General features: G+C 46.7%; 1 long non-coding RNA gene across 1 annotated transcript; it reads left to right on the top strand.

The window, feature by feature from the left end:
- Nucleotides 1-5916: 5916 nt before the first annotated feature.
- On the top strand, nt 5917-10484 carry LOC116640886. The gene is made up of 2 exons (XR_004301107.1): nt 5917-6055; nt 9554-10484. It is a non-coding gene; the product is annotated as an uncharacterized LOC116640886 (long non-coding RNA).
- The last annotated feature ends 9615 nt before the right edge of the window (nt 10485-20099 follow it).

The following is a 20099-nucleotide window of genomic DNA, read 5'->3' as shown; positions in this document are numbered from 1 at the left end:
GGAGTACAGATGTGAGGAGAACAACGCTGGGAGCCCCTGCTGCGGCCAGGAGCAGACACACACTCAGAAGCACACACAATGTCACAAACAGGGTCGGAGCCCACTGAGTTGTTGTTGAGGTCCAAAAGATTGCTGCCCTCCAGCCAAGAGCAACATAAAAACAACTGAATTCCTTTACTTGGGTTCCTCCTGGGTACCATGAAAGCAAACAGGAACCCAGCAAGGATATACGTTTATAATTTTTTTAAAGATTTTATTTATTTATTTGACAGAAACAGAGACAGAGAGAGAGAGCACAAGCAGGGGGAGTGGCAGGCAGAGGGAGAAGCGGGTTCCCTGCTCAGCAGGGAGCCCGATGCAGGACTCGATCCCAGGACCCCGGGATCATGACCTGAGCGGAAGGCAGACGCTCAACTGACTGAGCCACCCAGGTGCCCCATGTTTATCATTTTTAATATTACTCTTGTCCCATTGCCCCTCCTCTTAAAAATTGTACTTTTAGTTTAAAAACGTTTAAAAGATACAGCATGGGGAATAACATAGGAGACACCCATGTAGCCTCCCTCCAGCATTAACAAAGTCCACATTTTTTAAATTTTATTTAATTTATTTATTTGAGAGAGAGAGAGAGAGCACATGAGGGGGGGAGGGTCAGAGGGAAAAGCAGACTCCCTGCTGGGCAGGGAGCCCGATGCGGGACTCGATCCTGGGACTCCAGGATCATGACCTGAGCCGAAGGCAGTCGCCCAACCAACTGAGCCACCCAGGCGCCCCCAAAGTCCACCTTTTTACTTCATATTTTCTAAAAGAGTAACTATATTACTAAGGTGGAGGCTCCTTTGTACTCAGAGGACATCATCTTGGCTGTGGGGTTGTTCACCCAGTAATACTCGTTTTCCTTTGGGGCACATAGCAGGATCATTTTTGCCTGCCCCGGTGAAGGGTTTGGCCATGTGGCTCTCTCTGGCCAAGGTGAAGATTTGAGAGGTGGGACCGTTTGCAGAGCTCTCTTTCCCTGTGCCATGGCAACGGGTGGCTACAGGTCAGCCCGGTCCCAGAGGGAGGAGATGTGGAGCAGAGCCTCTGGTGCCCCCTGATGGACATGTAGCCCAAGAAAGAAATGAACTCTGTTGTTACAGGCCACTAAGATTTGGGGTGTTTGTTACAGTAGCATTGACCTAACTTATCCTTACTAATTAAATGAATTGGGCATTTATCCTTCCACTCCATGCTGTTATATATTTTTTTAATCACATATATAATATCCATAAACAATGTATTACATTGTTTTGGTTTTTAAAAGTACACGCACGGTGGGGTGCCTGGGTGACCCAGTGGGTTAAGCATCTGCTTTCGGCTCAGGTCATGATCTCAAGGTCCTGGGATCGAGCCCCACGTTGGGCTCCCTGCTCAGCAGGGTGTCTGCTTCTCCCTCTCCCTCTGCTTTTCCCCCTGCTCGTGCTCTCTCTCAAATAAATAAATAAAATCTTAAAAAAAAAAAGTACACTCATGGCTTCATGTTGTACGTATTATTCCGCAACCTGGTTCTTTCACCCAACATTGTCTCTTGAGGTCTCTCCATGCTGCTTTATGTATCTCTAGCTCATTGCTGCTAGTTTTGAAGAGTATCCTATTGCACAACACTATTTACTTATCCTTTCCCCCCTCTGGATGGACATTCACAGCAGGGCCAATTTTTTATGATTACAAATAGCGCTTCAGCGAATGTCCTTGGACATATCTCCAGGTACAAATGTGTGAGAGTTTCTCTAGGATATATTCCAAGAAATGGAATTATCAGGTGGGAGGGTGTGCTCATTTTCAACCTCACCAATTGCCAAGTTGCTCTCCAAAGTGATTATAGCAACAATACTTAGTAAAATATTCCTTCTTCTTTTTTTCTTTTCCCAACTACCGTCCCCACGCATTACAACTGCCTCCCCACTTTTCTCCATAACCACTCCTGGACTCTCAACCCTCCACCACGGAAACTCTCCTCCAGCCCATACCCCCTACTCCAGCTCCTACAAAAGCCCAAGAACTGGTCTGGCAAGGCCTGAGTGAGGACAAGGGAGGAACTGAGTCAAGCAGAGCAGACACCTCTGCATCACAAGGGTGTGGGGGGAGGATGAGAGAACTTCTGGAAACAGCATATGATCATCATTCGTGTTGAGTCAGACAGATAGTGCCAGGTGACATGTAACAGGTGTTCTCAGACCACAGCAGGCCACTACTTCTTCCCAATGGGTCAGGGAAGGACCCTTGGACAGTTTCCTGAAATAGTGTTAGGATAAAGGGCAGTCAGACCTGTAAAATTCAACCTTGTGGCTGGGTGGTAGACCCTCAGGGGCCCTCCACCCAGCCTCAGAGGGAGGCTAACTGCGGACACCCTCCTCACAGGTGGGCGACAGGGAGTTAGGAAATCTTGCTTAAAAGTGTCAACAATTTGATCAGTAATTCAGTGTTCTTTTTTTAATCTCCAAGTCTTGACGATTCAAATCTTTTAAAAACCATATAGTCAATAATTTAATTTTTTTAAAAGATTTTATTTATTTGAGAGAGAGAGAGAGAGAGCACAAGCAGGGGGAGGGGCAGAGGGACAGGGAGAAGCAGACTCCCTACTACGCACATGGGGCTCGATCCCAGGACACTGGGACCATGACCTGAGCCGAAGGCAGACGCTTAACCCACTAAGCCACCCAGGCACCCCAATAATTTAATTTTTTGAGTAATCATTAGAGTGTGAATGCCAACAACTTTTTTTGTTTTCTAAATCATGAAGAAAATCTACCTTTTGAAAAAGCACAATGTCAACACTTTATTTTTTTAATAATTTTTTAAAGATTTTATTTATTTATTTATTTGAGAGAGGGAAAGTGAGAGAAAGCATGAGTGGGGAGAGAGGCAGACTCCCCGCTGAGCAGGGAGCCCCATGTGGAGTCGATTCCAGGCCCCTGGGATCATGACCTGAGCTAAAGGCAGACGCTTAACTGACTGAACCACCCAGGAGCCCCATCAACACTTTAATTCCCTTCGCAATATAAAGGATCAGTGCTGTGTTGCCTTCTCCTTAATCACAAGGTGTCAATAATTTTGTTCTCATTTAAAACTCATTAACATGTCAATAATTCTTTTTTTTTTTATCATAAAAAGAGTCAACAATTCCATTCTCCATTCCTTTTTCATAACATTCATACTGGCTGCATTTTACGAACTTCCCCTTTGGGAGATTTTAAACAACCACCCACATCATTCCCTCGTCTCTTACACAGCTATTGATATCTTCTTGGTATGCCTCCTTCCACTTCCTTTTCTTTACATTCAGAAAACCCATCAACAGTTAGATCGATGGACATAAAGAGCAGCTATGGGTATTCTGTGGCAGGCATGGGCAGAGGAAAATGACCCCAACTTGCGCCAGGCCCTTGATGAGCCCAGAGTCTGGCTGGGAATCTGATAGGTACACCCAAGCAGGGATGGAGGCTTGACTCGGTGTTCTAATAAGGCCCAGAGTGATGTGGGGCCTAAGGAGCTGGAGTCACTTTGGGATGGGAAGATTTGAGCTCTAGATGGCCCTTACATCCAGATGATTGAGGCATCAAGCGATTCCTATCAAAGGTGACTCTGTCACACCTTCTTTTGTCAATGAACACCAAAGACATAGTTCTGAGAAACTGTTTGAGGTCATGTCAGCGAGATGAAAAATTCCACTCTTGTCCAGTGGGTCAGAGCCAGATTTGGATTACCAAGCCAGATGCAGAGCTTCCAATAAAAGGTTTCTGGACATGACAGTCCACATTTATCTTAACTTTGTGGTATCCAAGGATACAGGACTATGAGCCTACTTCTAATCTCAAGCTAGATGCTAACCCCTTTCTACAGGGCCAGGTTTGCCTTGAGCCTATCAACACTGCTTCATTTCAATTTCACCTAAATTCCAGTCTTCCCTCAAATCCTACAGTAACCCTGTTTCTTCCTTTGTTTCATGAGACACCCATGCTTTCTCTGGATGCTTGCTGCATCAAGTTAATAATCCTAACTTTGTTAAACTACACCCGTGTCCCTCATGGTCTTTACCAGGTTGGTATTATCATAAAATTCAAGCCTTCTCTGTTCATTCATTCACTCATTGATTCATTCGATAAATGTTTATCCAGCCTATGCTCAGTTTTAGTTGCCAGAGACATGGTGATGGGATAGTCAAGGTCTTTGGCCCTGTGGCCACTGCTTTGAGTGAGTGAGATAGAAAATAAACAGATAATAATACAGAGTAACAGGCTACAAAGGGACTGCGTGGATGCCTTTAGAAGGGGGTGGGGGACAAGAGTAAAGGCTGCTCGAGAGAGGCTACATCTGAACTGGAACCTGGATGAACACATGTCAGGAAAGGGCACCACAAGCAGAGATAACCAAAGAGGTGAAGAAGAGCTTCTTGGGTTTGCAAAATAACTAGAAGGCCAGTGTGCCTGGAGCAGAGTGAGTGAATAGGAGGGTGGGGAAAGATGAGGAATGTGGGGCAAAGCACAAAGCTTACATTTTTATCCTGAATGATATGGTAACCTTAGAGCCACAACATAAATACTTTTCATATAAATTTATAAACCTTTAAATTTGGAGCTGCTCTGGGACCTAAAGCACTGCCCCGTCTCCCAACCCCATCCCACCCCAGCAGTTTTCTGAAGCATTCCTAAGGAACCTAAGAATTGGATGGGGGTGGGAGGAAGGCAACTAGAAGTCCTTAATGTAGTCCAACCCTCTCACTTTACAGATGGGGAAACCAAGGCTGAGAGGAGGTGAAAGGTGGAAACTGCCCTGCAGGAGTGAGCGCGAGAAGGACCACAGTCCCTAGGGGAGGTAGGACTAAGGGCACCGCAAGGAGCTCTGGTTATCCAACCATCAGGTGGAGTATCTGCCAATCCAGAGGTTTACTGACCTGCAGTGGCAGTGTAGACAAAAGGCTCATCTTCTCTTCCCCAGGGACATTGGCTGGGGGTGAGGTGGGGTGGAATGGGGGGTGTGGGAGGTTAGGGTGGAGGGTAGGGAGGTTGGGACAACCCAGCAGGGGTCTTTGGAAGTGCCCCTCTTAATTCCTTAGCCTGTCCCATTTGGATAGGGCAAATGGGTGGAGAGATAGCTGGGCCACCTGAGCGCCTTTCCCTAGGCCAAGTCCCTTCCCCTGCAGGGTTATGAGCAAGGACATGGAAGGGCTGCCTCGGTTAGCATCTTTGCACTTCCTCTCACAGACTGTGCTATTTTAACATGTGTGCTCCCGACTCAAATCCAGGCTAAACCCAGCCTCAAACGAGCAAAGCGTGACTTCAAATCTTCAGTTCTTAACCATCAGCAATCGGAAAGTCTTGGGGAAAAGCACACAGGGCTAAGATTGAGTCTTCCATACACAGGACAGACAGACAAGCAAACCCACGCGGACACATGCCCACTTCCGTCTGGCTACACCGAGGAAGGGGTACTTTAAATAGACCGTGCCCACTGCCTCCCGTGGAGTGATTCCACGGGGCGCCACACAGGACCACTGTTTCCTAACAGCAGCCACCCAGCCCTCTATTCTGGTTTCTCTCCTCTGGGTGGTGCAAAGGCTCAAGGGTGTAACCTCAGGGTGGGGCGCTGAGTCAGCTGCGGGCGGACTCCCGGAGTGTCTCAATTCCCGCTTCGACCTCTTTCCACTTCGCAGCTGGGCAAACTGCGGCTTAAAAAATCAGCGAACTTCCCCGAAGCGGAGAAGCTACCTAGGCGGTACCAAGAGCTCCGCACTGTAGAAAGAACGGAGGGCTGAGGAAGGCCCAAAGCCCACCACGGGTTAAAACCACGGAGCTGCGGAGAACCGCCGAGGCCTAGAGCGGCCCCGCCCCTCTACCCTGTTCCCCTTCACTTCCAACTTCCGGGCGGGCGCGCCACTTCCGGTTCCGGCGGCGGGCTACAAAGCTCTGCGCCGGGTAGTTGGTTTCCTTTTGTCGGACTCAGTTTGAGGCTTCGAGTCGGCTCGCGAGGCGCCCCCGCCCCGTTCCCTCCACCCTCCGAGGTGGCACCTGCGCAGGTGAACACCCCTTCCCTCCTTCCCTCCATCCCTTCCAACCGCTTCTCTTTTCCCGGCGCACGGTCTGTAGGGAGCGGGGGGCCGCGGTGGCGGTGGCGGGCGCCCTCGTAGTGGAGAAGCCCTGCTTGGGGACTCTGCGGGCCGCTCGGGCTGGCGTGGCCTTGGATCTCGCTTCACCCCGGGAGGAGGAGGTCCTGGCCTGGAGCCTCAGAAGCCTTTTTCCGGTCCGACTTAGGCCCTCCGAGCCGCGCCCATGTGGTGGGAGGAGCCCGGCTCAGCTCCCCGCCTAGACGCCGGGAATTTTCTACTCAGCTGGGTGCTCCCACCACCTCCTGGTGTTGTGACCTTGGGCAAATCCCCTTTCGTCAAGCCTCAGTTTGTTTGTGAATGGAAATGACAGTAACTGTCCTACTGGGTTATCGGGAGGATTGGGTGAGGGAAAGCTTCCGCGGAGTGTCTGGCGTGTACAACTCAACAAATAGCATTGGCTGTTGCTGTTGTTAATAGACAGCTGGGGCAGTAGAGAGTCGTATTGAGAGTTTAACTAGAGTGGGCTGAGAGGATCACATAGAAGAGTCTAAAACGCGCAGCACAATGTCAGCTAGGAAGTAAGTGCTCAGTAAGTCGGCATTATTAACGGATGAGGGTAAGCATTGTGTCTGGTCACTGGTCTTCTAAAACTGTTAGGATTTATAAACTGGGCAAATCGTGGAGTTGGTCCATCTTTCAGATCCAGCCTTGAGAACTGGCCTCTTGACAGTTGAGACTATTAGAAGTCGGGGTTGTAAAGACCACTGGGGCTGGGAGCTAGAAGAATTAATAAAAGGGTGTTTTCCTAAGTGTGTTAGGGGTTTTTCACTCAGAAAGGTTTTGGGCAGGAGGAGAATGTTTGCTTCCTCTTGAATTAGGAAAGTAATACATAGTTGTAGTTAAAAAGAAAGCAAGGGCGCCTGGGTGGCTCAGTTGTTAAGCGTCTGCCTTCGGCTCAGGTCATGATCCCAGGGTCCTGGGATCGAGCCCCGCATCGGGCTCCCTGCTCAGCGGGAAGCCTGCTTCTCTCTCTCCCACTCCCCCTGCTTGTGTTCCCTCTCTCACTTGTCTCTCTCTGTCAAATAAATAAATAAAATCTTAAAAAAAAAAAAGCAATATAGAAAGATGGAATGAAAAATGTTTCTTCTGTCCCTGCCCCTCAAAAGTAAATACAGTTGAAGGTAGTGTTTGTGGATAGATCTGGTCATATATGCTTGTGTATGTATTTTAATTTCCCCAGGTGGGATCATACTATACATAGTGATCTGCCCCTTAGTCAGGTGGTGATGTATTATGGACGTCTGTCTGTATCAGCACTCACAGGCTGAGTTCATGCTTCATAAGGCTGCACTTATTCCGCTGAATGGCTGACAATACTTTAATTACTTCCCTGTTGATGGTCACTTAGGTTGTTCCCAGGATTTTGCTTTCTCAATGTTTCATCCAGCCTTTCCTTGACTAAATTTTTTTTTTTTTTCTCCAAGGCACCCCTGAGTTAGGGGATATTTTGCTTTGGGCTTCATCACTCTAGGTTAGTGACAGCTTACTTTTGGGGAAGAGTACATGCTGTTGATGGAGCAAAAACCCAGATAATATGAGAAGAATAAGTGTATTCCAAGAATATCCAAATTGCAGGGTCTGGAATCAATTCAAGATTCCTAGAAAATGGGTCATGAAACATTGAAGAAGAGGTGACTAGGAGCTGAGAACTAGTTAATTCAAGGTAGCTGGTCAGTGTTGGTGATTGTTGGCCTCTGTCAGTTGTTACCCAGGAAACAGATTTGAGACAATCTCTGCGGTGGGAGGGATTTTAAATGTCAACACTCCTGCTTTATGGACTAGGGAGGAATTTAGTTCTTGGGGGAGGGGGTTTGTTGATGAAAAAAAGAGATGGTCTTTGAAAACTGACCACATCATAGGGGTTGTACTCTTTTTTTTTTTTTTTTTTAAGATTTTATTTATTTATTTGAGAGAGAGCATGAGAGGGAAGAGGATCAGAGGGAGAAGCAGACCCCCCGCTGAGCAGGGAGCCCGATTGGGGACTCGATCCTGGGACTCCAGGATCATGACCTGAGCCGAAGGCAGTCGCTTAACCAACTGAGCCACCCAGGCGCCGCGGGGTTGTACTCTTTGATTGGACATACCCTGATGTGGAAATTAATTTAGTCATTTCTATACTGTCACTTGAAGTCTCTCTGTCTCTTTTTTAATAACATAGATTGTAGTTTTCCTATACGTAACCTTTCTCTTGGACTGGGGCCCTAACCCAAATGAAGCAAAGCCTTTTTTTCCTGGCATTTTGCAGGTATTTAGTGTGCCCCTCCTCCCCTCCCTCACTACAGCTGGTTTGCTAATCCTAGAGCTGACAAGCATCCAGAGTTGGACGTGTATGCTACTAGGATTCTGACTAGTTCAGTTTTCCATATACTGATTAGAGGAACTTAGAGATTTTATTTATTTGGGAGAGGGAGAGAGAGCACGCGCGCTAGCACATATCTGTGAGCAAGGGGAGGGGTGCTCCAGCAGACTCCCTGCTGAGCATGGAGCTCATGACCTGCAGCTGAAATCAAGAGTCAGACCTCAACCAACTGAGCCACCCAGGCGGCCCTGATTAGACTGATTAGAGGAACTTAGGATCTTGATCTTAACAGAGGCTTTTCTATTCTTTTCTTTCTTTTTTGTGAAGAGGGGGTTTAGGTTTAACCCTGATGGGAGCTCCTAAAGTACTTTTTATTTTAATTATTTTTAAAGATTTTATTTATTTGAGTGAGCAAGGCAGCAGGAGCACGAGGGGGGGGAGGGGAAGAGGGAGAAGCAGGCTCCCCACTGAGCAGGGAGCCTGACATGGGGCTCGATCCCAGGACCCTGAGATCATGACCTGAGCCCAAGGCAGATGCTTAACTGACTGAGCCACCCAGGGGTGCCCCCTAAAGTACTTTATAACACTTGTTATTCTTTCATCATGAAAGAGATGGGGTTAGAAAAGACAGAGTAGATTTCAATGAACAGACCTTTATCTCTTACATTTTAGTACTTCCTCATAACTTGCTTTTGGACATACACAACTCCATAAAAGACATTGGAGGAAGCAAACACCTGTGATTTTAAAAGATTTCCCATCATGTGCATACAGTTTTTTGTTTTAACATAACGTAAAATACTTTGTAATGCAGCGAAGATGGATGAAAGATTCTCTAGAAGATTATCTGGTTAGCGAGGCCAGCGTTCTTCATTCTTTCTACTTTGAGAATCTACATTCTTCATTTTGGTAAACCGCTGACCCATTTTTCTCAATTGTGTCAATTGATCCAGAGGAAACAAAAATAGAATTTCTAGTAGCTTTATTAAGAAACCCTGTTAAGATTGGAAAGTTGATGGAACTTGGGTCTGGATCAGAGCCATGAGATCAAGGTGGTTTTAACAGTCTCTGGTCTGTTTTTGCTGAGCCTGTCTTTTCTCTGTGTTTAGGAGTCTGCGACCTCCTTTTCCAGAGTTCCAGAATGGAGACTGAAGGGTACCTAGAAACACAAAGAAATAGAGAAGTCCAGAATGATAAAATGAGGTCACCGTCAAATGAGATGATGGCTGAGGAGCCAGAAGTTGTCCTAATATCGGCTCCCCAGGTCCAGGTTCCACGAGAGCCTTCTGGGCTTCCACCAGAGAGCCTCGATGAAGACTCTCTTGAAGACCTTGAGACCATGCCACGAAGGAATCCTCCTAACGCAGCAGCCTCCAGGCAGAGGTTCCGGAAATTCCGCTATGAGGATGCAGCTGGTCCCAGGGATGTCCTCAGACATCTCCAGGAGCTTGCTGGACAGTGGCTGAGACCCGATATTCACACAAAGGAGCAGATTGTGGAGATGCTGGTGCAGGAGCAGTTCCAGGCCGTCCTGCCAGAGGAGCTCAGAGCTCGGGCCCAGAGATGTCAGCCTGGGGTCAGAATCACTGGCTAAGTCCTGCCACAGGGTTCTTGCTCAGCCTACATGTGAGAAGTAACCAAACGTTCTCTTTGTTGCAAGAGCCAACAACAGTCATGGGGAAATGTGAACCTCGGGTTTTTTTTAGCTTGCCTTTGACTAGTTGTAATAAGAATCCATCAGAACCCATGTTTGGACCTCTCTCTGGCTGAGGCAGCTTTAATTCCTGGGACTGAGCTCCAGAAAGAGCTTCTGTTAGGACCTTCCTGTTAGGACAATCAGCCTGTTGCTTGTTTTTGCTCTGCTGAATGCCTCCTTTTTTGCACTTTCTGACATGCTTTAATATATTGTTATGTATCCAAAGAGGTAGTTGCTTCAACTTTCAGAATTCTTGATTCTTGCTGTGGTGGCATGAATGGAAGCTTCTGTAACCCCACCAGTAACTCATCTTAGATGTCCTTGAAATATTAAAGTTTGGTCCTTAATCACAATGTCCTGTGGTGATTTACCTTTTTAGCTTTTACTCAGCATTTGAGAAAGTTGAGATAATTATCAGGAGTAGATGCGAGCTAGAGATAAGATAGGAACAGGCCGGGCCTTTGTGTGCAGTCAGAATTTAAATTCAAACTTGAGAAGGGGATAAAACAGGGTCCTCAGAGGTAAGTAACTCTTAGACAAATCTGTTTGATTTTTCTCTTTCCCCGTTTCCATGGCCTGTGTTCCACAGTGTGTTCTCTTGTCTCCCCCGCAAGAGAACTCACTCTAAAGCCATTTGACCATTCTCTGCTGCTCTTCCTGAGACAGGTCACTCTGGCTTTGTGTGTGTGGAGCCCTGTGCTTTGGTTGACCGCTGAGACGGAGCAGTCCGTGGCTGTGGTGGTGCCCGGCAAAGAGTAAACAGCAGCTGCTTTTCCTCAGCGGGACCCAGTCTCGAACCGTTCTGCCTCTGTGGCCTGGCTCTTGGATTTGTACATCTGCTTCTGTAACCATATGGTGCCAATTCAGAAACTAATCTTTGGGAGGGGGATTGGTTAGCTCCAAGCTGGAACTCCTGTGTATTCTGCTGGTGTGTTAATACTTCCTGTGCCTTCGGGACTGGTCTAGATGGTAGGATACAAATACAAAACCCAGTATAAAGGAGGAGTGTATAGTTTTTGAAGAGAGGAAGACGTTGAGCTCTATGGGTACCATAATAGTAAAACTAGTCTTCCTTTTGGTATCTGATTTTGAGATAGCACTAAGAAAACACATATTTTTTAAGATTTTATTTATTTGAGAGAAAGCATGAGCAGGGGTAGGGGCAGTGGGAGAGGGAGAGGGACAAGCAGACCTCCCCACAGCTGAGCACAGAGCCTGATGTGGGGCTCAATCCCAGGACCCTGAGATCATGACCTGAGCTAATGTCAGATGTTTAACAGAGCCACCCAGGCGCCCCAAAAACACATTTCCTGTTAAAAAAAAAAATACATTAAAATCAGAGGAGAGAGGAAATAGCCAAGTTAGGGAAGTGAGATTTTAATTGAACTTGAGTGGGAGATCACTGGACAGAATCCCACCTTGAGTGATAGTGGGAATGCTTGGGGAATAGCAAACATATGGGAGGGTGAACTGTGCGCCTTTTATTGACTACGTTAAGCTTTTAAAAACCATTTTATTTTATTTTTTAAAGATTTTATTTGACAGCACAAGCAGGGAGAGCAGCAGGCAGAGGGAGAGGGAGAAGCAGGCTCCCCGTTGGGCAAAGACCCTGATGTGGACTGGATCCCAGGGCCTTGGGATCATGACCTGAGTTGAAGGCAGACGCTTAAGCGTCTGAGCCACCCAGGGGCCCCTAAAACCATTTTATTTTAAAGATTTTTTTTTATTGGGGCGCCTGGGTGGCTCAGTTGGTTAGGCGACTGCCTTCAGCTCAGGTCATGATCCTGGAGTCCCTGGATCGAGTCCCGCATTGGGCTCCCTGCTCAGCAGGGAGCCTGCTTCTCCCTCTGACCCTCCCCCCTCTCATGTACTCTCTCTCTCTCTCTCATTCTCGCTCTCTCGAATAAATCTTTAAAGATTTTTTTTATTAAGTCATCCCTATAGACCCCATGGGGGGCTCAACCTCACAACCCTGAGATCAAGAGTCAGTCCGACTGAGCCATCCAGGCGCCCCATAGGTGAAACTTTTCTATTCCTAATTCTGAGAGTAAAATTTAACACTGGCAAAGGAGTTAGCAACCATGGGAGGGTCAGAGTATCTCTAATACTTCTGTTTGTTCAGAGCATTATGAAGGTATTTCCTTTAGTCTGCAAAGATCAGGAACTCCTGGTGTTAAGAATTTCCTGATCTGTACCAGTTTCTTAGCTTCGATGCTGCTTCGATGATCTGGAATATAGTGTGCAAGTAAAGGAGCCGACTTTCCAGGTGGACCCAAAAGTTACCACCTTAGGGATTTTATGGCTTGACAACAGAGGTGTCCTGAGTTGAGTGAACTTAGCACAGATTTTCTCAACATGGGCAATTTGGAGCCAGAGAATTCTCTTTCATGGAGACTTGTCTTGTGCATTATAGGATGTTTAGCAGCATCCCTAGTCTCTCCTCACCAGATGCCAGTAGCATCCCACTGATGAGACAACCAAAAATGTCTCCAGACATTGCCAAATGTTCCTTGGGGGCAAATTGGCCTTATAGTTGAGAACTACTGATTTAACAGCAGAGTTCATCTGAAATATGCCACAGATTACCTTTGGATCCCTGGTCTCTTAAGCTTAATGTTGAATTCAGAAAGCTATAGGAAAAGTGGTATAAGTTGGGTTTCATATTGGAGTGTCTGGCTGGATCAGTTGGTAGAGCATGTGACTTAATCTCAGGGTCATGACTTCAAGCCACATTTTGGGCATGGAGCCTACTTAAAATTTTAAAATATTGGGTTTCATATTCCCTGTATGTGTTTAGGTAATGTCACCTACTCTGGCAAATCTTAAGTTCTTTGATACAAAGATTGAAATTACCCCTCCAACTCCAGCCGTTCTACTGAGATGGTTTACTGTGTGCTAGGATAGATGCATTCATGATTCATTTAATCCTTATTGTCATCTGGCTTTACCTATTCATATAAATACACCTGCTTTACAGATAAGAAAACAGGTTCACCAGTTACACAAGATGGCCAAGAAAATGGTGGAGCTGGGATCTAAGCCTGGGATTTCTTTCCCCCTAGTCTTGGGCTTTTTCTATCATGTCTGGAAGTAGGAATTTAACAAGCATCTCTTGAGAATCTCCTGCATGCAAGATGTTTCTTCTTTTGCTTTTCTTTTTTTCTTCATCTTACAATTTTTTTTAAAGATTTTATTTGAGAGAGAGCTCGAGAGAGAGCACAAGCAGGGGGAGGGGCAGAGGGAGAAGCAGACTCCCAGCTGAGCAGGGACCCTGATGTGGGGCCCCATCCTAGGACCCTGGGATCATGACCTGAGCCTTATCTTACAATTTAGAATAACATTTCTTAGCTTTATTTGATAGAGAAAAAGTATGAAAACAAAAATGGCCCATAATTTCACTTCTAGGAAACTCCCATTGACATTTTTTGAAGCAAAAGATATATTTGCATGTGGATAGAAAAATCCAACAGTATAGAAGGGAATACAAGGAAAATTTTTTTTAAAAAAGATTTTATTTATTCGACAGAGAGAGTACAAGCAGGGGGAGCGGGAGAGGGAGAAGCAGGCTTCCCACTGAGCAGGGAGCCTGACGTGGGGCTCTATCCCAGGACCCTGAGATCAGGACCTGAGCCAAAGGCAGACGCCCCGGAATAAAAGGAAAATTTAAAGACTCTTCCCATTAACAGTCTGTTACATATCCTTCCAGAAAACACGAATTACACAGATGTAAGCACATACATGTGTGTGCACACACATTTATCCCTTTTTTATTCACACAAAATACATGTATGTTTAGGTTATATATTTTTCTTGCCCAGTAAGTCTTGGGGTCTGTTGCTGTCAACATACAGAGATTTGCTTTATTTAAAAAAAAATTTTTTAAGCTGCAGAGTAGTTCCTTACATGGCTAATACCTAGCCTTATATTTTCAATAACAAACGCAAGGGAGAGTATTTAGGTATGGGGTCAAACCTCCAAAGCATAAGAGGTTTAGAGAGGTAAGTGACAGAGCCACGACTCAACCCCTCAACCTCCACATCCTGAAACCAGAACTGGTACAATTCACAGCTGCCCAGCACTGTCTCCTGGCAACCCTTTGGTCCCAGATCTTTCCCATGGAAGTGAATTTACAGATGAGGTTCCTTGCCCCAAACAAACCCGGTAAGAGGCGAGGCTGGAGTCCATCTCCATTTCATCTGGCTCCAGCCCCATGCCCTTGCCCTGAGGTCACACCACCTGGGTATCAAAGAGCAGACCAAGTCCAGAGTTTCAAGGGCTCCGGGAATTTGAGAGGACAGTAATTCCCTATCTCTGTTGACACCTCCCGAGAGGACTCCTGTGCTTTCTCTTTGCAGTCGGCACGACCCAGCTACCACGAATGTCTGTCATTGTCATTTCTTGAGTCCATCTAGAGCCTAGTTCTAAAGAACCCTAAACGCTTTTAATTCTGTGAGACGGAGGAGGAGGAAAATGCAGAACAGCCCGAGGGAAGTCCTTCTCAACTGTCCCGTGTCGGATTTTCCCTTTGTGATTATTTTGACCCCCAAGTTCTGCAAAAGAATAATTTCATCTAGTTATTGAAAAATGCGCCTGCCAGATGGCTACTGGTGAAAACCAGTGTTGGGACACAAGGTAATACGAGATTCCTAGCAACTGGCTGGTGCCATGGAAAAATCTGTCATCTATTGGGCAGCTACTCCCTGAGCAGTGAGTGGGTGCCAGGCCCTGGCTGCCGGGGAGGAGGCCAGCTCTGCGGGGTGTGGGGGCCATGAGGAGTCCACTGTGACGGCGGTGGTGGTGGGAGCACTCAAATGTAACTGGCCCTTCCAGGAGCATCGTGTGTGGTCACTTTTCACAGGCGGCTCGGTGCAATGCTCTTGACAATGGTTTGACTATTTTGCTAAGTATTTTCCACCCACTGTCAGGCATTTATTGGACTTCTTCCCTTGGCCTGGAATGCCTCTCCCCCATGCCTCCCCCAGTCTTTGCCAGCCTACTCCTCCTCATTCTTTATGACGCAGATAGGCATGGTCACCTTCATGAAGCTGCCTTTGATTTGTGCCTCGAATTGGCATCAGAAGCCCCCCTGTGAGCTCCTCTAACACCTTAGCTTTCGGTACAGTCCCTGTTCATTCAGCAAATGTATGTGGTGTCCCCGATATGCCACGCCCTGTTCTGGGGGTCACTGTGGCACAGCGTCCAGGCTGTGTCCCCAGGCAGATTGTGGGCTCCGTCAAGAGGGAACCTCTATGTGCTCGGCCTCCAACGCAGGGCCTGCCCGTGGTGGATCCTCAAGGAACAGTTTGATTTTTGTAGGAGACACCTGATCGCTGCCTGGTTGAAGGCTCTTCCTTCTAGCAAACACAAACAACTAGAATTCATGGGAGACAATGGGAGGGGGCATGTGGGAGGGCTGGGGATGGAGGTAAACAAAACAAAACAAAAGGAAAGGCTTCACTCAGGTGGCTGGCTTCCCTCTCTGTTCTGCACCTGACCTTGCAATGAGGTGAAGTTAACTGCCCTTGGCTGGCTCTGCTTGAAAACTCAAGGGGCCCCCGGGTGCCTAGCAACAACCTGACTGCCCAGAATGGTGATTTAGAAGCTGGGTGTGTCTCCTGGGCAGGAAGCCACCCACACCACCAAAGCGGCCAGGGCCTCCCCTTCACTTCCTCTGAGCCCAAACTCCGCCTCCAAGTGGGGCCTGTCTTGGCACAAATTGGAGGTTCTGCCGAAGATAACTCCAGCGGTTATGAAGTGTGTGATCTCAGACCAAGTCGTGTCACCTCCCTGAGCTTCAGCTCCCACACCTGTCTTGTTCCTGTCTTATTCCCAGCGAGGGTCACCCTCCCGCAGCACCGGAAGCACAGAAACATCCAGTAGATGCTAATGTAGCTGAATCTGCCCAGTTAGGGGAAGATTCAGTTAGTGATTCTTTCTCAGGTGACCCTTTGATCTTGTTCTTTTCTTCTGAGCCCCTCTCTTGAACTCTCCATCTTCCCATTTCTAATTTCTACACATTAAATCCTGTTCTTAGCTTCTCATTTCTTCCATCCCATTTCTCTGCTTTTTTCTTTTTAAGATCTTATTTTTTTTTCCACACCCAACGTGGGGCTCGAACTCACAACCCCGAGATCAAGAGTGGCACGTTCCACCGACTGAGCCAGCCAACTGCCCCTCTTTGCTTTTCTTATCCTCAGCCATTAAAGCTCACCATCAAGACTCACAAATACTCTATACCTCTTTAAAAATCACAAGTGTTGGGCGCCTGGGTGGCTCAGTTGGTTGAGCAACTGCCTTCGGCTCAGGTCATGATCCTGGAGTCCCTGGATCGAGTCCCGCATCGGGCTCCCTGCACGGCAGGGAGCCCGCTTCTCCCTCTGACCCTCCCCCCTCTCATGTGCTCTCTCTCTCTCTCATTCTCTCTGTCTCAAATAAATAAATAAAATCTTTAAAAAAAAAATAAAATAAAAAATAAAAATCACAAGTGTTTTGGTTTTTAGGCCAATACTATTGCTAAGGTGACCTTTAATTTTTTTTAAGTTTAAGTATAACATGCATCTTGGAAATTGTATGAGTGGATGAATTTGTACAAAGTGAGCATATCCCCATAACCACGGTCCAGATGAAGGTGCAGAGTGTAGCCAGCAGCCCAGGAGTCTCCCTCAGGCCCTTTCCTAGTCTTCAATCTCCTGAAAGGTAAGCTATTGTGATTTCTACTACCATAGAGTAGTGTTGCCTGTTTCCGAACCAAATGGGATCACACAGTGTATACCCTCTCGTGTTTGTTTTCTTGTGTTCAACATTATGTCGATGAGATTCATCTACCTCTTGAGCCTCCTGCTTTTCCATGCCTGCGTACCTGGACATGCCTGTTCTTTCTGCCAGTGGTCAGCACGCCCCACCCTGGCCTGGCCAGCCTGTGCTGGTTCTCTAGATTTAGATCAGACCTCACTCCTTTGGGAAACCGTTCCTTATCGGCTCTGGGTTTGAATTTCAGCTCTTCCACCTGCCAGCTATATGACTTTAGGCAAGTGGTACTAACCTCTTCATGCCTCATTTTTGTTGAAGGTAATAATTTCTATGTTCCAGAATTCTTGTGAATTTCAAGTGAGATGATACATATTAAATACTTAGAACAATGCCTGGAGCATAAGAAGCACTTAGTAAACATTAACTCTTTTTTTTTTTTTTTAAGATTTTATTTATTTATTTGACAGGTAGAGACATAGTGAGAGAGGGAACACAAGTAGGGGGAGTGGGAGAGGGAGAAGCAGCCTTCCCGCCAAGCAGGGAGCCCGATGTGGGGCTCGATCCCCGAACTCTGGGACCATGACCTGAGCCAAAGGCAGATGCTTAATGACTGAGCCACCCAGGCGTCCCAAACATTAAGTATAACTCTTATGAATAGTCTGCTTTTCTTTGATTCTCCTAGATACTTGTACAAACCCTTGTCCTAGCACTTGTTTTGATTATTGTTTGTCTCACCATGAGACCTTAGCTCCTTGAGTAGAGATTATGTCTTCATTCACTGTATTTCTTCAACAGGTAATTATTAAGTATATACTACATTCTAGCACTGAGGGTACAGTGGTGAAAGAAGCCCTTGAATTTACTGAGTCTGGAGAGACAGTAAGAATACTAAAGGGTGAGATCATTTTGGAGAATGATAAGGCTATGAAAGAAAGAAAACAGCGTGGTATGGTAGTGGGTTGGAACTGCTACTCTAAGCTGGGTGGGGAGGAGGTCTTCTTAAAGAGTTGCTATTTGAGCAAAGATGTGCAGGATGAAAAGGAGCAGGCTCACGCAGAGCAGGAGTGCTCAGGGCAGCAAGTGCAAAGGCCCTGAGGCAGGCATAGTAAGCTCAGTTCTGTCTGAGGAATGACAAAGAAGGCAGCATGACTGGAGTCCAGTGAGTGAGTGCATAGTTCTGAGGACGTTGGAGAGGTGGACAAGAGCCAGGAGAAGCCATTGAAGAGGTTAATCAGGAGGATATCAGTATCTTCGCATCCAAGGTGCCTAGCACGTAATACACTCACTAACTGTTGAATATTGGTCACAACAGGCCCATGACCAATTGGTTCACGTGAACGAGTCTCAGATCATTTTCAAATTAAAAACTTCATCACCATACCATGTGCCTCTGGGTTCTTACCCAAACCTACCAGTGCAGATGGAGTTGCTCAGTCATTTCTAGACTTTCCTCTCCCCTGTCCTATCTCATGCACCCTTCTTCAGTGACCCAGATTGTCTCCACCAGAGATGGTAACAGAGATGAAGGAGGCAAGCCTGGGCCAGTTAGAGAAAAGGCAGGTAGAAAACAGGTTTGGTCAGTTCCTCTCCCTTCTCTGACTCCAAGAAGGGTCCAGGTCCCTGGGCAAGCGTAATGATGTGGCACAAAGTGGAAGAGGGAGGCTGAGCAGCAGGAGGGGCTCAGAGGGTCCCTGAGTTGGAGCTGATGGAGTAGAGCTGTAGCTGCAGCAGTCCTAGCCCCTCACAGCATGACAGGCCAGATTGGGAGCACATCTGGAGTCCTAGCAGCAGACTGGGGCTACTGGGATGGCCTGAGCCATGACCATGACCAGCCAGTCGAGGGGAAGACCTAGCTGGTAAATCAGGAGGGAAGGGTAGGCTTGCCTCTTAGTGATAGGAATTTACACAACAGCAACCCTTTAGTTACAACAGTGAGACTATTTTTGTTTATTTCCAACCTTTATTTCTGTGAAATATTACACATGAGGAAAAGCACATAAAACAAATATATAGTACAACGAATGATTATAAAGCAGACATCCATGTAATCATCACTGAGGTCATGAAAGAGACCACTGCCAACACCTCCCCACCCCCAATCTCTTCCAGATTACAAACTCCTTTAGAAGCTACCAGCAGTCGGATTTTTATAATAATTACCTCCTTGCTTTTTCTTTATAGTTTTATTGCCTATGAATCACATGGAAAGTCTTTTTTTTTTTTCACATGGAAAGTCTTAAATTGGAACTTTCTCATGTAAATCCTATGACTGAAGACCACAAAGGAGAGCCTCTTTAATGTGGATCCTCATCTTCTTGAGTAAATCTTGGCAGGCCCTGGGGAAATGGTGGTGGATTTGCGGTCTTCAGCATTTGGCAGAGAATGCTGTTTTGAGGCTTCTCTCCCTCAAAATGTTTAAGGCACCTGAAGAGCACTGTGAGGGGTGCAAAAATGCACACCAAGCTGAGCCCGCCCCTGGGAGCTTACAGTAGGGCCGAGAAAGCATGGATAAACATGACAGGACAGGGTGAGGGCCTGAAGAAATCCTCAGGTGAGGGCGCCTGGGTGGCTCAGTCGTTGGGCGTCTGCCTTCGGCTCAGGTCATAATCCCGGGGTCCTGGGATCGAGCCCCGCATCGGGCTCCCTGCTCCACAGGAAGCCTGCTTCTCCCTCTCCCACTCCCCCTGCTTGTGTTCCTGCTCTCGCTATCTCTCTCTCTGTCAAATATATAAATAAAATCTTTAAAAAAAAAAAAGAAATCCTCAGGTGGATGCTGTGGGAGTTCCGAAGAAGCAGAGATTACTTTAGCAGCCAGAAGCAGAGCAGGCTTTGTGGAAAAAGTGGCAGTATGCTCATTCATGCATTATTTAGCAAACATTTTTGAGGGCTGGCAATGTGCCAGGAAATTAGGTAAAAGGATACAAAAATGAATATGATAAGATCCCTGCCTGCTCATGGCTTAATGGTTTAGTTAGCACAGATACAAATGATTTTAATATAGTATGCTTTAAATACACAGTGTAATAGGAATGATGGGTTGCCTGGGGTTGTCAGGCAAGGCTTAGGAGCTGAGGTCCTCACTAATCCTTGAAGGAGAGAAGAATAGGACTTTGGCAGATAGGGAAGGGAACTGCTGGATCTGCAGAAGCAGAGGTGGGAAAGGACACAAGGTCAGTGTTGGCAAAAGGTACAGTTTATGGTGAGAAGGA

This window comes from Phoca vitulina, unplaced genomic scaffold, assembly GCF_004348235.1.
Source record: "Phoca vitulina isolate PV1807 unplaced genomic scaffold, GSC_HSeal_1.0 scaffold2, whole genome shotgun sequence".
NCBI lineage: Eukaryota > Metazoa > Chordata > Mammalia > Carnivora > Phocidae > Phoca > Phoca vitulina.
Note: the sequence above shows the minus strand (reverse complement) of the source record. Positions and strands in the feature narration are given on the sequence as shown.